The 16,178-nt window shown below is 37.9% G+C and overlaps 1 protein-coding gene across 1 annotated transcript in view; it reads left to right on the forward strand.

Moving 5' to 3' along the window:
• The first annotated feature begins 2,579 nt into the window (after positions 1-2,579).
• Positions 2,580-16,178, forward strand: part of PIK3CA (phosphatidylinositol-4,5-bisphosphate 3-kinase catalytic subunit alpha) — an 82,584-nt gene continuing 68,985 nt past the window's right edge. Inside the window, exon 1 of the mRNA XM_004756625.3 lies at positions 2,580-3,044. The gene's annotated coding sequence lies outside the window, so the exon portion shown is untranslated. The remainder of the gene's footprint in view (positions 3,045-16,178) is intronic.

Below are 16,178 nucleotides of genomic sequence, written 5' to 3' on the forward strand. Positions count from 1 at the left end.
GAATAAAAAGAGAGACCCAACATATATCATGGGAACACTAACCAAAAGAAAGCTGGAGTGACTGTATTAATATCAGACAAAATAGATTTCAGAACAAGGCTATTACGAGGGACAAAGAGATAAAGTGCATACAGTTAAAAAGAGTCAATTCATCAAAAAAACATAATTCTAATTGTGTGTGCACCTAACAGCAGAGCTTCAAAATATGCAATATACAGCAAAAATACATAGAAGTGAAAGGAGAAATAGACAAATCCACAATTATGCCTGGAGACATCAATGCTCCTCTCCCAGAAATTGATAGAACTGGTAGAGAACACCAGTCAGGATATAGAAGATCTAACATTAGAAACCAACCTGATATAATTGACATTTATAGAACATTCCACCCAATGACACACATAAAATGATCTTTTGTAAGTGCAAATGGCACACTCAGTAAGATATTTGGGGGCAAAACAAACCTATCAAATTGAAAAGAACTTAAATTTTGTTTTCTGACCATAATTGAATCAAAAAGGGCTATACAGTAGATCACTTCGTTATCCCTTGGTGCATTTTCACTGTTGAACTTGGCAATTTTATACATCCAGAGTACATTGCTGCATGCCAAACTGATTCTTCTTTTCAAGTGACTTCAAAGCTTAGCAATGACTTAAGTGCTGTTAGAGAATATTTTGGTCCACATTGCTCATTTGAATATTAGTTATCTTTATTTTCAATGGAAATAAATCCAAAAGGCAAGTAGCCATATTTTCAATGTGTTAGAATAGAATAATTGTTTCATCTTGGACATTTCACCTCCTAACTTTGAAAAACTTAGAATACAATTCTTAAATTCTGAAGAATTCCATTTTTCGCTTGATTGACAGTCTGAGAACTGTTATTTCAACTTTTCCTTTAAAACACTCTTCCTTCAGGACACTTGAGCAATGAGTGTTCCTTCAGGACACTTGAGCAATGAGTTTTGTCATATAGATATCTAACATACTGTATACACTGAAAAACAGTGCAAACGCTTTTAAAAGCAAGATAAAACACATGATAGATCAGTGGTCATCAAATAAATCAAATGCATCAACTGAGAACTGGGCTATAAATGCTACTCCTGCAAACTGAATAATCACGCATTCAAGTACCAGGTGTGCCATTTTCTGCTATGATACATGATTTCTTAAGTGCCGATCATCACATAACAAAAATTATACATTGTAATTTACATTTTCTTATTTAAACATAAATTTTAGAAGGAAAAATATAGCAAAGACTACCTATTAATATTTCAAAAAACTCTGTGCTTGGAAACATAGTTTTGGAAATGCTGCCTTAAGGTTTACTTTGACTCCTGGCTCAACGTTGTTTGCTTCCTCTCCCCGTCCCCCTGCCCCCTCCCTTAAATTCCCTGCTCTGGAGTAAATAACATCATGTCCTGAAACTACCGGGAAAAAATCCTGGTTCAAGAGAAATATTTAGAAACATACACCTCTGGAATGTGAGATGAAAACCAGACCTTAAGAAAAGAGAAAGAAAACAAGAAATAGTCAAATGAAAGTATGAAAACATAAAGGAATGAATCTCATTTACGATTGCGTACGGACGTGTGATGTTAGAGCAAAAATTGGTTATTGGTCAGGTTTTTGCCCTTGGATGACAAATGGGACTATAACCTCTCTAGGGTGGGTCACTTCCAAGACCTAAAAATTCAAGAAAGAACAAATGTTTGAGGGCTTGTATTGCAGACTTCAATCACGTTCCGAGCCTTTTCAATACAATGAAAGACCACCAGGGGGAGAAACGCGAAGAACACTGGACCTTTATAAGAACCACGATCTCAAAAGGCAACAGATCCTTCTTAAGGAAAGGGGTGGGGGGAGTGGGATTCTGTAGCAAACGGCAGAAAGCTTGAATCTAATCTATAGCTAAGAGAGCTTTTCTGAAGTTTCCGTGGGCACTACGCGAAAAAAGGTCTTCTCAAGTCAGAACTGAATCCTACAAGCTGACTCAAATCTGAATTTAAACATATTGCAAAAGGTCTCCCCGGAGTGAGTCAGGATTGCAGAGGGGGGTGGCAGTGTATTACTCTTCCGATTTGGGCTATAACTTAACTTTACATTGGCAGAATGACGCGCACCAGCGCTTCCTAAAGTGCCTTCTTTCTAGTATCCGTAACCATTTCGGGCTCGCCACTGACAACGGCGGTGAACCACCAAGGCCCCTTCTCTCGCCCCCAAACAAGAGGAAATCTCATTTCCTCTGTGGGCGTATAAGTGCAAGAACTTACTCGATCCCAATACTCCTGTATGTCTACCCTAGCCTGCCTAGTGCCCGTGGAAACAGATACACAACACATATGCCGTCCTAGGATGACACAACATCCTCACTGCTGCAAGAGACGGAGCATAAACACACCCGCTCCAGAGAGGCACCCCTCCACCACACGAACTTCGGGCGGAAAAACAAGGCGCAAGCGCACTGCCACACTGTTACCCGATTTGCCCACTTCCCCCTCCCGGGCTCAGCAATTTCACTTCCCCTCCTCTGCACTTCTACTTCCGGGGTATTGTAGGCTCAGCCCCTCCTCAGTTCTTACCCTCCTCTGCCCGAGGAGGGGGGGAGTCGAGGGGGTGGGGAAGAGTTCGTTGTTTGTTTACACGATGTGAGCGGAAAAAGAGACCAATAAAGTTTATTCTGGAAACAAAAGGAAAAAAAACAGGGTGACAGAGAAAGGAGACGGGGGCGGGGGCGTGTGGTGGGGGCTGGAGAGAAGAGGGAGCTAGAAGGAGAAAGCGGCAGTTCCGGTGCCGCCGCTGCGGCCGCTGAGGTCTTGGGCTGCTGCTGCCGCGGCCGCTGGGGCTGGGGCCGCCGGCGAGGCAGGGCTCGGGCCCGGCCGGGCAGCTCCGGAGCGGCGGGGGAGAGGGGCCGGGAGGCGGGGGCCGTGCCGCCCGCTCTCCTCTCCCTCGGCGCCGCCGCCGCCGCCGCCGCCGCCGCCCGCGGGGCTGGGACCCGATGCGGTTAGAGCCGCGGAGCCTGGAGGAGACCCGAGCGTGAGTAGAGCGCGGACTGGCCGGGAGCGGGCGCGGCCGGGCTGGGAATGGGGTGGGTGTGGGGGCCTCTCCGGCGCGCCCGTGGTCTTGGGCGGGGGCTCCCCCCGGGTCGTCTCTCAGGGTCGGCCCGCTGCAGACTTCGGCTACGATCGCCGCTCCCTCTTCCCCGCCTGCCGCTGGCCTCACCCAGATGCAGAGGCGAGGGCTAGCCGTGTACTCTCCTTTCCCCCTGGCCGCCTCCTCGCTCCTGGTTTCCTTCCTCTCTCATTTTTGGAGATGGGGTGGCTGGAATCTGAGGAAGTGCACCCAGGGCCGCCGCCCCGGTGGCAGTAGCTCGCTGCCCCGCACCCTTGCACGCCCGCCGGGCCCGCGGGGGACCGGGCTGCCGCGACCACCGCGGCGTGAGGGATCCTGATGGAGCCGCGGGCAGTCCCATAAGGGCTGTCATGCCCCAGGACTCCGGCCCTGCCAGCCGGACGACCCTGCGTTTGTCTCACGCTGAGTTTAAATCGCCCGGCTGGGGCAGGGAAGGAAAACCGCTCCCCCGACCCCGCGGTTCCCCTCCAACCCTTCCTCTCTAGGTGGTGGTTGTTTTTGTTTTGTTTTGTTTTGTTTTCCTTTTAACCGAGACAGTCAAACGTATTGGATCTTTCATTCATAGACCCTAGACATTGTCTCGTGATTTCGGTCTTTACTAAGTCTATTATGTGTTGCCCGTTTCATAGCTCCTAAGTGGTTCAGAAAGGTAGGGTACGCCCAGCATTGGACTATGTAAACACCAGACGTTCAGCCTGTGTTTTGACCGCGGCTTGAGGGGTTTATTTTAGGATGCTAAAGGAATAGTGGTGATGGTGGCTAGTCCCCAGACTTAGGAATCAGGAATCGAAAGCTATTTCTTAGATGAGGGACTGTTTACAGAGTTCTACGACGGGTGAGAGAGCGCAACAAGAGGGGGGCTTTGAGGAAAACAGCTCGTATATTCTTTAATGAATTAGAGTTGTGATTTCATTTTAGAAAAAGCTTCCTCATTCCGGCGCCTTTGTGCACATTCGGCACACAGGTTTGCGATATGTTTTGAATCTATTTTGTGAGGCCCCGGAGAACCCCTCGAAAACTTGGGTAGATAAACTGCTGGTAACTCAAGTCGCATGATTTCAGTGGCCACATTTGAACCACTGCAGGCAGTATTGGTCGCAGGCTCTCTTCCTTAGATAATAGATTCTTGGGGGTATTTGCTTACAAATTTGCTTTTATGCTGGATTGTGTGATGTTGAGAAGAGACCTGAAAAAACCTTAAGATACCATGTTGCTAATTTAAATTGGATAAGTCAATATTTTATGTCTTTATTAAGAGGCCCTTGAAGCAACTGCAGTGTAAGAATTTGTTAGTATGTCTGTGTATTCAAGTTTTAAGATTTTTTAACTGAAGTGTTGAATTCTGGTTGACAACATAGATCTCTAGATAAACATCACATGTTATGGAAAATTTTAATTATCAGATTAACTGTTCTGCAGTGTCATCAACCAAAATTATCTGAGGAGGGCCCAGTAGGGTGTGTGTGTGTGTGTGTGTGTGTGTTGGTGCTTGTTTTGATTTTTAAGTTTTCTTGTCTCATGTTTTGGGATAAAATTAAATAAAATGACATCCATAACTTTTTTCAAAAGTTTCTTGTGCATTTTTTCATCTCTGTAAAATAGAGTGCTTTTCTTCACAAACTAGGTGGTTGAAAGAAATGATAGCACATCTTAATAGTAATAACTTCATGGAGGAAATACCGAGAAAGTAAATGAATATTAACAATATTCAATTGACTGTGAGAATAAAGTTTGAAAGGCATTTCTGTCAGTTTTAGTTGAAGAATTAAAAATGAACCACATGTAAATGCAGAACGTGTTTTATATAAAGTTTTTAAATTTTAAGTAAATTGGATATAACATGAAAGATGTCACTGGATACAGTACTGTACTTGAACTGAAAGATTACTGCAGGAATGTGTATATTCTCATGGGGCTGGATATATGTAAAAGGGAGACTAAAAGAACAGTGACTTTGCCTGGCTCTGTGTATGGAACAGTCCTCCTGGAGGCAGAACTTCCTTCCTGTCAGGATAAGATCCTCTCCATCCCAAATAAGTATTCCCTTAAAAACAAAAAACAAAAAACAAAAAAAAACTAAACTAAATTTATAAATAAAATACTTGTATAAGAACATAGATCATAATAACTTTTTCCTAAAACAGTTTACCTTGTGTGTAGCTTTCCTGATTAGAGCCCTTTACTGAACAAAGAGTTTTAACATTTGTTGTTACCATTAAAGGGTATTTGCTCTGTTGATCTGTTTATTTGAAAAGAGCTAATTTAATCCCAATTGATCTCTTTAGTAACTAGAGTAGCATTAAAAAGATCAGTTCTCTGTTTTATTCTTTTAATATCTTGAATTCCAAGGTAGCTGTGATTCTTAAAGTGAAATGTGTTCCTTAAGCCTTATAAAAGATCTCATCTTTGGTAAAAATATTTATGATCCTTAAAATTGTGCAATTTTAGCAGCATAAATCATGGAATATTGTGGTTTATATTTTATTAGCAGAGTTATCAAGCTGTTTTCTTAAGTGTTGTCTTGAGTTACAGCAGTCCTGTAGGCAGGTAGTATTACTGCCTGAGAAATGACATTTTAATCTAAGGTCATACAGGTGTCAGGTGACAGACTCATTGACAAAACCAGTGTTTTCTGACTCATTTTACTATATCAAGTTACCTCTAACCTGTTTCATCCTGCTTTTTAATAGCCAAACTAAGGCCTAGAGAAGTCAATTACTTAAGATCACTTTTTTCTTTATTTCCAGTAAAAATATATATTTTAGATTCCCTATATTGCTTAAACCGTAGTTTTCAATCCTGGCTACACATTAGAATCATCTAGTTAGCTTTTTTAAAAGTACCAGTACCAGGGTCTCATTCCCAGAGATTCCAATTTAATTGATCTGAGATAGGGCCCAGACATCTGTGATTTGTTTGTTTTAAAGTTCCCCAGGTAGTAGTAATAGACAAGATTGTAAAGTCCTTTCTTTCAAGGACCTGTATGATTTGGTCCTTGCTTGTCTCTAGGTTCTTTTCTCTCCCACACCTTCCTTGGCCTTTCCCTGATCTCTTGTGCAAATGCTCTTCCTGAAGTATTTGCGTACTCCATACCTCTTCCTTAACTAGCTGACTCCTACTTGTTTTTCATAACCACCTCCTTTGAAAAGTCTAGTCTGAGTTAAGTATTCTTGCTTCCTGTTCCCGTAGCATTTTGTATTCCCACTGTCATAGCATTGATTCACTGCATTATAATTGCCTATTTATTTCTCTGTATCCTCCACCAGGATATAAATTCCATAGGAAGGATAGGGAATCCTTCTATTTTATATACAGTTGCATTCTTATTGCCAAGCACAGTAGCCAGTACATAATAGGCACTTATTAACTGTATAAATAAAGATATTGGCAACAGATTTCTTTACAACATATATTAATTTACAAACATCAATTAAGTTTTTATTCCTGCCAAATACATTTAATATATTTGGTCACTAAGAATGTATATCCCTGAACTTGCCACACATATAATTTTATTTGGACACAGGCAAGGCATTATAAATTATATATAAATTATACCAAGCATGACTCAACCCCAAACACACACACAAGCAATAATGAGGATCATTATTATGCACAGAACTGCACTGGAAATCAGGAGACTTGAATTCAGATCCCAGCTTCACCACAAGCATTAGGTCCTTAGGCAAGTCTCAATCTTTTGGGGTCTCTATTTATTCTTCTGCAATACAGAGAGATTGTACCAACTGCTCTACATGCTACTCAGTGGTCTCGCCTTAAAAGCCAATGAGTACTAAAAATACTGGCTTTGGAATCTGAGGCTCCTTGGTTCAGTATCTGGCTCTTACAGTTACTGGCAGGATTACTTTGGACAGATTTCCTAATCTGCATAATAGTAGTAATTACTATTCAGTGGAGTTGTTATTGTTGAATTAAATGAAATATAGATCCAAGAGAGTTTTTGCGCTGTCTCACATTGTATCAAATGTTCATTTCCTTTCCCCTTAGGAGGTGTTAGATCTCACAAGTGGACTTATCTGAGGTAACAGAAAGACATAGTTTATGTAATCCTGTTTGCCACTTTGCTAACTGCTAGCATTACAGGTGTGACTAGGGACCAAAACCACTGTGGCTTTTAGTTTCATTTTCTTGGAACCACATTGCACTGTCAAACACTCAGGTGTTAGTCCGTCTACTTAGGAAGTAATTGTGCCTAGAACTTTCAACCATGACAAGGTATCAATACATCTCTAATAAATAATATGAAGGAAGAGAGAGTTTGGTGACCTTAAACTATCTCCAAAACTAAGTGAAATCAGACTTAAACATTCCAAAAGAAGGGGACAAATGAAAACTAAGGGTGATTTATAAAAGAAGACCCAGAAATTTGGTGAAATTTCTATTCACTAAAGCTAAAATTCAGGGACCATTATTTAGTAATTTCTAGGAGATATAGAAAATATACCTCTGGTCAGGGCCAACTCCAGAAGATAAAATTGCTCTTGATGTCAGATTAGCAATTACAGATATCAACAGACCAAAATTATTGATATTTTCCATATTGATATTGATATTTTTCTCTATTTAAATATATAGTTATTTTAGCCTTTATTTAGTAATAAAGAGTAACCTTACATGTGGTGTAATAATACCTATTTGCTGAAGTTTCTTGATACCAATTTTATTCTCATATACAAATTGGTGTGCCTGAGTTTTCCCTTAAGTTTATGTTTAAAGTGAATTTTAAGATGCCTGGGTAGCTCAGTCAGTTAAGCATCTGCCTTCAGCTCAGGTCATGATCCCAGGATTCTGGGATTGAGTCCCACATGGGGCTCCCTGCTCAACAGGGAGTCTGCTTCTCCCACTCCCTTTGCCCCTCCTCCCTGCACATGCTCACTCTTTCTCTATCTTTCCCTCTTTCTCAAAGAAATAAATAAAATCTTTTAAAAAATAAAATAAAGTGATTTTTATTGCCAGTTATTTTGGGAAAAATACCACGCTAAAAACTGGAGAGGAAAAGCTAAAATATTAGGGCATAAAAAAGAAATACAAAGGAACACATAATGAAGTTAGAGGATTCAACTTGAAGGCTTGAGATTTCCATCATTGGAAGGGTTATTGAATCTTAAATGTACCAATAATGTTTTATAGGTATATCTTATTCACATTTAATACTTTATTCTGTGAACTAATTGATCCTAGTTAAGGAATTTTTAGGTGCTTTCTCCCTCTTCCCAAATACATAGTTTGGGGAGTTTAAAGTTAAAATGTGCCAATAAAGGATTTGTAAGTTTATAAGAAATGTGATAGCTTAGAGCTTTTTTCAAGTTTAATTTTCTTAAGGTAGAGCTGTTTTTAGTGTGGATTATAGAGCTCTGATATAGAGGGCTAAGGGATTAATTCCAGTCCCAAAATGCTACTTTGTGTTTGTGTATGGGGAAGCAGAAACAGATTATATCTTTTTCTTCATTGATGGGATAGAAATTGTATTATGTTGCTTGCTAAATTACTCTTATAATTAATGAGATAATTTAAGTAATCCCAAATTACATAAAATTAAGGAAGAATGTATACATACTAATCATTATTCTAAGTTTATATCTACTACAAGAATAACATATTTCATATTTAGCCCAACAATTACTTATTTCTTCTGTATTATTTTAGTAGCTACCTTGGTAATTTATCAAATTGTTATTTATTAGAAATTAAGTTTTAGTAACTTTTAGCATACAATTGCAATTGTTATGGGGTCTTTGTATCAAAGCCAGCATTACCATTTGCAATAGAGGTGGGATTAAAAAAATAGTAAGAATTCTTACAGATCCTACCTATCTGGTACACTTGAGATTTTAAATATTTGTGTAGTGGAAGCCAAAAAAGTCAATGTTGTGATTTGGAAAACAAAACAAAACAAAACAAATGCTGCAACAGGATAGAATCATATACTCTGATCATAATTCTCTTGCTAAATTCAATACTAACTCAGGAGTTAGTAAGACTTAGTGGAGAGATGTATCTTACAAAGTACTAAAGAAATTTAAAGCAATATACAAAGATAACTTTAAGCATAAATTTTTGAACAGGAAGAAACCATGTGTGATCATTTACCTTCAGCACCTAACAGTGCCTAAAAGTAAGTGGCCAATATGCATTGATATTTTTGCAGTAGGATCAATAATTGAGAATCAAAATAATTTTATCTTTTATCAATTTGTAGCTATGTACTTTAAACTATCTGAAAAGTAAGATAATTTCTCTGTGCCAGTCTAGTTGATGATTTATTTAGAATAGACTTGAAGTATATCAGAAACACTTTTCAGTAAGTTGTTAACTAGTTGCATATTTTTGTTGCTATTTGGAGGTATTTTTAACAAAGATTGATAGGTTAAGGAGAGGCTGTGTGCTATGGTGAAAACAATATAAGATTAGGAATCTAAAATCTGGATTCCATATTGAACTATTAACTAATTGTTTGGTTTTAGATCTTCATCTTTTAATACTTGTTCCTTTTACCTACACAATTTCTAATGTTCTTTACAATTCCAAAATTCTGTGAGATTCCTAGTATTTTAAAGTCTATATTGGAGGCCACCTGAGTGGCTCAGTCTATTAAGCATCTGCTTTGGGCTCCGTCATGATTCCTAAAGTCCAGGCATTGAGCCCTCCATTGGACTCCCTGCTCAGAGGGAAGCCTGCCTCTCTCTCTGTCTCTCTCTCTCAGCTTGTGTGCACGCGCGCTCTCTCTCTCTGTCACTCTCGCTGACTCTCAAATAAATAAAAAATAAAATCTTTGGGGTGCCTGGGTGGCTCAGTGGATTAAAGCCTCTGCCTTCAGCTCAGGTCATGATCCCAGGGTCCTGGGATTGAGCCCCACATCGGGCTCTCTGCTCAGCGAGGACCCTGCTCCGTCCTCTCTCTGCCTGCCTCTCTGCCTACTTGTGATCTCTGTCAAGTAAATAAATAATATCTTTAAAAATAAAATCTTTTAAAAATAAAATAAAAATAAAGTTTTTTTTATTGTGGGGAAAAGTAAGCCACTCCCTAAAAAGGGAAGATAGTCTATGTCAGTTTGTTATATTTTCAGAAATTAAAATCTTTCTGTCTGCCTGTTTATAAATTTGCATGTATTTGAAGGCCCTTGTGTGAAATTCTGTTGCATAAACAAACTGCCATCAGAAAAGAATGGACTGGAAAGGGTTTTTTGTTTTTGTTTTTGTTTTTCTTTCTGAAACCATCAGTGACTTTGGAGAATCAAACTACTTCAGGCGTGGCCATTTTGGTTACTGGCACTGAGAGTAGTTGAATAACTGACAGGCATTGAGAATAGGTCATCCATTTGCACACCAGTTGCCAGGGTTATGAAGGCCAGCAAACCTGTCACAGTACCCTTAATAGCCACTGGTCACCATCCTTACTTGTTAAAGACTTCTAGGAAACTATGTTCCAGAATTTCCTTTGGTGACCCATCCCACTAGATGGTTTTCAGAAAATGTGTTCTAATTTTAGGAATGTAACTCCAGAAGCAGAGTAAGCCTTTTTTTTTTTTTTTTAAATATATCATTTTTATGCAGACAAATACAAGGAAAGATGACAAAAATCATTGTTCTTGATTGGAAAACATTGGTGTTTATGCTACTAATTTGTTGTTTCTATAGCTATTCAAATTACTCACCTATAGGGCTTGAATATTTTTTAACCAGCTAACTGTTCAAGTTATGAGATACTATTTAGGTTTTTTTAAAAAAATATTTTATTTATTTGTTAGAGCATAAGTGGGATGGGATGGAGGGAGAGGAAAAAGCAGACTCTCCGCTGAGCAGGGAGCCAGATGTGGGGCGATCCCAGGGCCCCAAGATCATGACCTGAGCTGAAGGCAGACACTTAACCAACTAAGCTACCCAGGTACCCCTATTTAGAGTTATTATGACTATGTACTCATTTTTCAGCAAGCTAAACACATTTCTGTGGCTTATTTTTCTTTGAGAGATACTTTTCCAAGTACTTTTCTGATGGACTCATTGCAGGTCTGGGCCTGAAAGAACTATTACATTTTGAAACAATTGCCTCTAGCTTAAAAGTGAGTGAAATGTGTCTGAGTATGTGTATGTGTGTGTGTGTGTGTGAGAGAGAGAGAGAGAGAGGGAGTTTTCTTTAGAAGTTTAGCTTCTTGGCAAGTGCAAAAATAAAAATCTTGAAGTTTTTTGCTAAGTAAGCTACTATTCTGTGAATATAGATGTATAGAGCACATCATCAAATATAAAGCATCATTAGTGGGAAAAATTGTGGAAAAAATGATTGAAATTAGGACTGTTAAAGTCCAATCTGAAATCAAACCATAGATGAAAAAGGGAAAGGAAAAACTCTTTTGTACTATCATTTTTTCAATTATAAATATTAATAATAACATCATTTTAAAGTTATTTTCCTTATGAAGATTTCCTTAAAATCTGATGGCTATTATTTGCATTTGAGACTCCAGTGGGTAGCATCTTAATATATTTATGAAAGAGATATCTGTATTCTTTTTCTCTAACTATATAGCAGCTGTAAAAGTTGAATATGACTTTTTGAAAGCAGCTTCTGTACTTGATAATTACAATGGTAGTAACACTCAAAGTAGTTTGGAATATTAGTAATTTTATATTGTGGAGACTGGTTGGTTTTTCTTCACTAAAAATGACGAAACTTCAAGTTACTTAGTGATATTATGGGATTCAGATTTCTTCAAAATCACTTTGAATAATTTTGACTAATTCTGTGGAATAAAAGGCAACATTTTTTACAGCCATATTGTGTTCATAGGCACTATTAATGTAACTAAATGTATATGTATATATCCATTTGTATACATGTATATGTATGAGTAGCTAAATGTATCTACTAATGTACAACTACTGAAGCACAGCAACCATATCATGCTATGGTCTTTTTTGTTGAGTATAAATATCAAGCTTATAAATTAGTATATTTCTCTTGCAAATAATTTGCCCAGTCAAAATGAAGGTAAGTAATCTGACAGTAGGACAGAATATTTGAAGTCAGGACAGTCTTAGAATCTTCACAAAATATGGTCAGTGTACTTGGCTTCTTTATTTTTCTTTTCTTTCTCCGAAATATATTATGTCATAATGGTTGAGAACATGTACTCTGGAGCCAGACTATTGAGATTAGTAGTTTTTGTTGTTTTTTGTTTTTTGGTTTTTTTTAAGATTTTATTTATTTATTTGACAGACAGAGATCACAAGTAGGCAGAGAGGCAGGCAGAGAGAGAGAGAGGAGAAAGCAGGCTCCTTGCTAAGCAAAGAGCCCAATGTGGGGCTCGATTCCAGGACCCTGGGATCATGACCTGAGCCGAAGGCAGAGGCTTTAACCCACTGAGCCACCCAGACGCCCGAGATTAGTAGTTTTGTAGCTTAAGGCAGGTTATATTACCTGTCTGGGTTAAATATTCTTTGGGTTAATACACATTTCCTTGTTTGCAAAAAAAAAAAGGGATGATAAGAGTACCTACATCATAATATTGTAATGAGGATTAAGTGACTAATATGTTAAAGCATTTAGAACAGTGCCTAGCATGTAGTAAGCACTCAATAAATATTTGTAGCCTCCTTGAAAGTACAAACTATGTCATATTCACCAATTTGGGTGGGGGGCTTTAACATTATGTAATGAATTGCATTTTGTCCATTCTTAGGATTTACATATGGATCCAATCTCTGGAGAATAAACAATAAGGTTGCCTCCTAACAAGCTTCTTTATTACTGCTTGCTTTTTGTTCTGTTACAACTCTTAAAATTTCATTCTAGCTCTAGGAAGCTGAATTCTGTTTCATACCTTCATGCCTAAGTGAAGTTAGCATATGGAGATTTAGCTTGATAGGAATGAGGTTTTGAGGGCGGAATATACCAAGTAAATGAATGTACATTTTTCACATCTAGTCTAATTGTATTATGGATTGATTTTTTTTTTTCCCCCATCAATTCCTGGAATCTCAAAATCTTCAGCAGTATCTTAAAAGCACTCTGCCATTGAAGCAGTACTTGTTTCAAGCTACTAGGCATTTCTTTTCCCTGTCCTCCATGTCCTATGACCATAGTTGTGTCATATTGTCACATAGTCCCTATGTTACATGGCTTTTATAAAATTCACATGTCATGTTTTAAAGCTGCTTGTATCTCACCCATTATACTTGTTATGAAGTCTTTATTAAATACAATATTTAATTTTATGTGCAATTTTGATACACAGTTTACACTCATTGGAAATTGTGTAAAACTTGCAAATCGTTTATGTAAAGATAAGGAAAGCAGCCATGTGTTTTGTTTTGTTTTTTCTATGAGTTCAGTCTCTTAATTCTTTGCCTTTAATTACTAAGTTACCTGCATAGCATCACTGATACAAATCTTTGAGTCATCATCTTGTCGGTACCTTACATAAATGAGACAGACTATTAGTTCATATTTAAGTTTTTGATAAATATATGTGTTTGTTTTCTCATCTCCTACTTTTTAGCAATTTAAACTGCTCTTGATGGTCTCACACCAAAACTTACTCTTCTCAAGCTGATGACCCCATTGCCTGTATCTCTCATACCAGATTGATAGTAACAGTAAAATCCATGTACTTTTTAAAAACTTTATATACAATTATTATTACTATTTTATATGGAAATTGCTTTAGAAAGGATCTGTAATTCTGGCACAGTTATTCAAAATTTCATTGTTACTTTTAAAGAATCATTAAGCATACTTCCAAACTTGTTTTATACATGTAGAACTCTATAGAATTTCATCTCTTTTAAGGGGTGTGTGCACAATGAAAAAAAATTTAAACAAAACATGACAGTGGACTGCCCTAGTACTGACCAAGAGTTTATTGCCATACTATGTGGTTATGATTAACCTACACATTGGAGTTAAGAATTAACTACTTATTTTAAAATGGTATCATGGAGACCTACAGCTGACAACCTATGTGAGAACATTTCCTTGATTTTCTAAATGTACACATTAGTGTATACTTGGAATTACTTCAAACCCAAACTTTAATATCATGAATGTGGGAAAGAGTACTATTACAGATTTTGTTCACAAAGTCCATAATAATGTTATCTCCCTTAGTCCTCACATTAGCTCTTCCATACATACGTAGTCTCTCCACTACACACAGTAGGAAACTAAAGTTACACATCTAATCAGTACAGTGGAGTCTCATCACACTTAATTTACTTGAATTCAACTATATACACTCAGCCAAAAGTAAAATCATGACGAAAGTAATCATTTAAATATTGCAGTCACATCCCGCTACTGAGCTTTTGTTTCAAAATAGACATGAGATTAAAGGTGTGAATCTCTGTCACCTCAGATGACCTCAGCGTGTAGGTATGAACATCTCAGTGTTGAGTGTAATTCTGTTAATCATTTGTAATGTTCGTACAACATGGCTTCTAATGCCAAACCTGAAGCGCTTAATCAAAGAAACAGGAATTTATTCCAATGCTGGAAAAGAAACTGCTGTTTTAGACTTGCTGAGCAATTATGTTGGTTTCCAAGATGACCTTCAGCTATTGCCACAACAAACCACCACCTCTATGCGTGCATCCTCTCTGGTACATACATGCACATGCATAAACCCACACCCTTTTAAATAAATATATTTTATATATTGCACATATAATTTTATTGTGTGTTCTCATTTGATGTAAATATATTCTGTCTTTATGCAGAATATGTCTGTATAAGGCGGTATACAAAAAATGTGTACATTATAATTAATGGGTGATTTAAGAGATTTTTCAAGGAAAATGTTGAGTCTGTACATCCACAGACTGTATTGTTTGCCACTATATACCCAGAGTCTAGCACATTGCTAAGCACAAAGTTTATTGCATTACTGGGAAAAAAAAAATCTTTAATACTTGGGTACTTATTTTTAAAATATAAATATACATGCAGTGATCTTATTTTCTCAGCTCAAATTTTGAAGCTTTTGAAAAATCTGCTTCATATCCCAGATGAATTAGTCTTAAATCATTTTAGAAGAGTACAGAAATAGAATACTAGAAATTACAGCTATCTCACAACATCTGATCCTGATGTGACCACTGGACTTGGCGTTACTTACGTTTCTTTCTCTTGTCTCTTCCTTTTCATATGGATATGGATGGATTTGCTAAAAGAAACTCAGTCATACTACACAGAATTATTTTATAAAAACTCCGAGTATGTTTCTGCTGACTCTTCCACCTAAAGAAATGGAAATACTAAAAGGACATACAAATAAGGGGACAGATCTGCATGTTACTCTAACCTCCTTATGTAGTCTTCATTCCCTTTGTACAAACACCCACTTTTTGAATCTCCTGTCTGATCTGTACAGGAAGGTAGAACTTCCCCCAGAGCCTTGGAAAGAGAAAAGTATACCCTGTGCTGCCACGTGCCAGTCTTTCTAGCTGGCTAGAAAATAAGACTGCTGGGCCAAGAAGACATGATCTTTCTCACACTGGGGGAGAAGAAAGGGTTTGCACAGTGAAATGGGACATTTGGTTATAATTCTAGATCAGAACCAGAATACTAACTTGCCTGCCAATCCTGTTACCCTAAACAATCCACTTAGGTTTTCTGAGCCTGAAAAGTTGTCACTAGATGGCTAGTAACTAAAAGAGATATTTCCAAAGTGCTGTGTTCCAGAAATGATTTTGTGCAAACTTTAAAAATGTAGAACTCATATAGCAACTATGAATAAGATAGAAATAAAAATAATTCAACAGGGGGTGCCTGGGTGGCTCAGTCGTTAAGCGTCTACCTTCTGCCATGTCATGATCCCAGGGTCCTGGGATCAAGCCCTGGAGCTCTCTGCTTGGCGAGGAGCCTCCTTCTCTGTCTCCCACTCTCCCTGTTTGTGTTCCCTCTCTCACTGTGTGTCTGTCAAATAAATAAGTAAAATCTTTTTTAAAAATAAGTAATAAAAATAATAATTCAATAATACATTAATTCTACTTTATGATTATCAAGTATCTAAGAATGCAAAGA

This window comes from Mustela putorius, unplaced genomic scaffold (genome assembly GCF_011764305.1).
Source record: "Mustela putorius furo isolate JIRA1106 unplaced genomic scaffold, ASM1176430v1.1 tig00003834_pilon_pilon_pilon, whole genome shotgun sequence".
In the NCBI taxonomy this organism is placed as follows: Eukaryota; Metazoa; Chordata; class Mammalia; order Carnivora; family Mustelidae; genus Mustela; species Mustela putorius.